The following is a 3,539-nucleotide window of genomic DNA, read 5'->3' as shown; positions in this document are numbered from 1 at the left end:
TAGGGTTAGGGTTAGGGTTAGGGTTAGGGTTAGGGTTAGGGTTAGGGTTAGGGTTAGGGTTAGGGTTAGGGTTAGGGTTAGGGTTAGGGTTAGGGTTAGGGTTAGGGTTAGGGTTAGGGTTAGGGTTAGGGTTAGGGTTAGGGTTAGGGTTAGGGTTAGGGTTAGGGTTAGGGTTAGGGTTAGGGTTAGGGTTAGGGTTAGGGTTAGGGTTAGGGTTAGGGTTAGGGTTAGGGTTAGGGTTAGGGTTAGGGTTAGGGTTAGGGTTAGGGTTAGGGTTAGGGTTAGGGTTAGGGTTAGGGTTAGGGTTAGGGTTAGGGTTAGGGTTAGGGTTAGGGTTAGGGTTAGGGTTAGGGTTAGGGTTAGGGTTAGGGTTAGGGTTAGGGTTAGGGTTAGGGTTAGGGTTAGGGTTAGGGTTAGGGTTAGGGTTAGGGTTAGGGTTAGGGTTAGGGTTAGGGTTAGGGTTAGGGTTAGGGTTAGGGTTAGGGTTAGGGTTAGGGTTAGGGTTAGGGTTAGGGTTAGGGTTAGGGTTAGGGTTAGGGTTAGGGTTAGGGTTAGGGTTAGGGTTAGGGTTAGGGTTAGGGTTAGGGTTAGGGTTAGGGTTAGGGTTAGGGTTAGGGTTAGGGTTAGGGTTAGGGTTAGGGTTAGGGTTAGGGTTAGGGTTAGGGTTAGGGTTAGGGTTAGGGTTAGGGTTAGGGTTAGGGTTAGGGTTAGGGTTAGGGTTAGGGTTAGGGTTAGGGTTAGGGTTAGGGTTAGGGTTAGGGTTAGGGTTAGGGTTAGGGTTAGGGTTAGGGTTAGGGTTAGGGTTAGGGTTAGGGTTAGGGTTAGGGTTAGGGTTAGGGTTAGGGTTAGGGTTAGGGTTAGGGTTAGGGTTAGGGTTAGGGTTAGGGTTAGGGTTAGGGTTAGGGTTAGGGTTAGGGTTAGGGTTAGGGTTAGGGTTAGGGTTAGGGTTAGGGTTAGGGTTAGGGTTAGGGTTAGGGTTAGGGTTAGGGTTAGGGTTAGGGTTAGGGTTAGGGTTAGGGTTAGGGTTAGGGTTAGGGTTAGGGTTAGGGTTAGGGTTAGGGTTAGGGTTAGGGTTAGGGTTAGGGTTAGGGTTAGGGTTAGGGTTAGGGTTAGGGTTAGGGTTAGGGTTAGGGTTAGGGTTAGGGTTAGGGTTAGGGTTAGGGTTAGGGTTAGGGTTAGGGTTAGGGTTAGGGTTAGGGTTAGGGTTAGGGTTAGGGTTAGGGTTAGGGTTAGGGTTAGGGTTAGGGTTAGGGTTAGGGTTAGGGTTAGGGTTAGGGTTAGGGTTAGGGTTAGGGTTAGGGTTAGGGTTAGGGTTAGGGTTAGGGTTAGGGTTAGGGTTAGGGTTAGGGTTAGGGTTAGGGTTAGGGTTAGGGTTAGGGTTAGGGTTAGGGTTAGGGTTAGGGTTAGGGTTAGGGTTAGGGTTAGGGTTAGGGTTAGGGTTAGGGTTAGGGTTAGGGTTAGGGTTAGGGTTAGGGTTAGGGTTAGGGTTAGGGTTAGGGTTAGGGTTAGGGTTAGGGTTAGGGTTAGGGTTAGGGTTAGGGTTAGGGTTAGGGTTAGGGTTAGGGTTAGGGTTAGGGTTAGGGTTAGGGTTAGGGTTAGGGTTAGGGTTAGGGTTAGGGTTAGGGTTAGGGTTAGGGTTAGGGTTAGGGTTAGGGTTAGGGTTAGGGTTAGGGTTAGGGTTAGGGTTAGGGTTAGGGTTAGGGTTAGGGTTAGGGTTAGGGTTAGGGTTAGGGTTAGGGTTAGGGTTAGGGTTAGGGTTAGGGTTAGGGTTAGGGTTAGGGTTAGGGTTAGGGTTAGGGTTAGGGTTAGGGTTAGGGTTAGGGTTAGGGTTAGGGTTAGGGTTAGGGTTAGGGTTAGGGTTAGGGTTAGGGTTAGGGTTAGGGTTAGGGTTAGGGTTAGGGTTAGGGTTAGGGTTAGGGTTAGGGTTAGGGTTAGGGTTAGGGTTAGGGTTAGGGTTAGGGTTAGGGTTAGGGTTAGGGTTAGGGTTAGGGTTAGGGTTAGGGTTAGGGTTAGGGTTAGGGTTAGGGTTAGGGTTAGGGTTAGGGTTAGGGTTAGGGTTAGGGTTAGGGTTAGGGTTAGGGTTAGGGTTAGGGTTAGGGTTAGGGTTAGGGTTAGGGTTAGGGTTAGGGTTAGGGTTAGGGTTAGGGTTAGGGTTAGGGTTAGGGTTAGGGTTAGGGTTAGGGTTAGGGTTAGGGTTAGGGTTAGGGTTAGGGTTAGGGTTAGGGTTAGGGTTAGGGTTAGGGTTAGGGTTAGGGTTAGGGTTAGGGTTAGGGTTAGGGTTAGGGTTAGGGTTAGGGTTAGGGTTAGGGTTAGGGTTAGGGTTAGGGTTAGGGTTAGGGTTAGGGTTAGGGTTAGGGTTAGGGTTAGGGTTAGGGTTAGGGTTAGGGTTAGGGTTAGGGTTAGGGTTAGGGTTAGGGTTAGGGTTAGGGTTAGGGTTAGGGTTAGGGTTAGGGTTAGGGTTAGGGTTAGGGTTAGGGTTAGGGTTAGGGTTAGGGTTAGGGTTAGGGTTAGGGTTAGGGTTAGGGTTAGGGTTAGGGTTAGGGTTAGGGTTAGGGTTAGGGTTAGGGTTAGGGTTAGGGTTAGGGTTAGGGTTAGGGTTAGGGTTAGGGTTAGGGTTAGGGTTAGGGTTAGGGTTAGGGTTAGGGTTAGGGTTAGGGTTAGGGTTAGGGTTAGGGTTAGGGTTAGGGTTAGGGTTAGGGTTAGGGTTAGGGTTAGGGTTAGGGTTAGGGTTAGGGTTAGGGTTAGGGTTAGGGTTAGGGTTAGGGTTAGGGTTAGGGTTAGGGTTAGGGTTAGGGTTAGGGTTAGGGTTAGGGTTAGGGTTAGGGTTAGGGTTAGGGTTAGGGTTAGGGTTAGGGTTAGGGTTAGGGTTAGGGTTAGGGTTAGGGTTAGGGTTAGGGTTAGGGTTAGGGTTAGGGTTAGGGTTAGGGTTAGGGTTAGGGTTAGGGTTAGGGTTAGGGTTAGGGTTAGGGTTAGGGTTAGGGTTAGGGTTAGGGTTAGGGTTAGGGTTAGGGTTAGGGTTAGGGTTAGGGTTAGGGTTAGGGTTAGGGTTAGGGTTAGGGTTAGGGTTAGGGTTAGGGTTAGGGTTAGGGTTAGGGTTAGGGTTAGGGTTAGGGTTAGGGTTAGGGTTAGGGTTAGGGTTAGGGTTAGGGTTAGGGTTAGGGTTAGGGTTAGGGTTAGGGTTAGGGTTAGGGTTAGGGTTAGGGTTAGGGTTAGGGTTAGGGTTAGGGTTAGGGTTAGGGTTAGGGTTAGGGTTAGGGTTAGGGTTAGGGTTAGGGTTAGGGTTAGGGTTAGGGTTAGGGTTAGGGTTAGGGTTAGGGTTAGGGTTAGGGTTAGGGTTAGGGTTAGGGTTAGGGTTAGGGTTAGGGTTAGGGTTAGGGTTAGGGTTAGGGTTAGGGTTAGGGTTAGGGTTAGGGTTAGGGTTAGGGTTAGGGTTAGGGTTAGGGTTAGGGTTAGGGTTAGGGTTAGGGTTAGGGTTAGGGTTAGGGTTAGGGTTAGGGTTAGGGTTAGGGTTAGGGTTAGGGTTAGGGTTAGGGTTAGGG

This window comes from Pseudophryne corroboree, chromosome 11 (assembly GCF_028390025.1).
Source record: "Pseudophryne corroboree isolate aPseCor3 chromosome 11, aPseCor3.hap2, whole genome shotgun sequence".
Taxonomy (NCBI): domain Eukaryota; kingdom Metazoa; phylum Chordata; class Amphibia; order Anura; family Myobatrachidae; genus Pseudophryne; species Pseudophryne corroboree.
The sequence above is the reverse complement of the archived record's forward strand: the minus strand, read 5'-3'. Positions refer to the sequence as shown.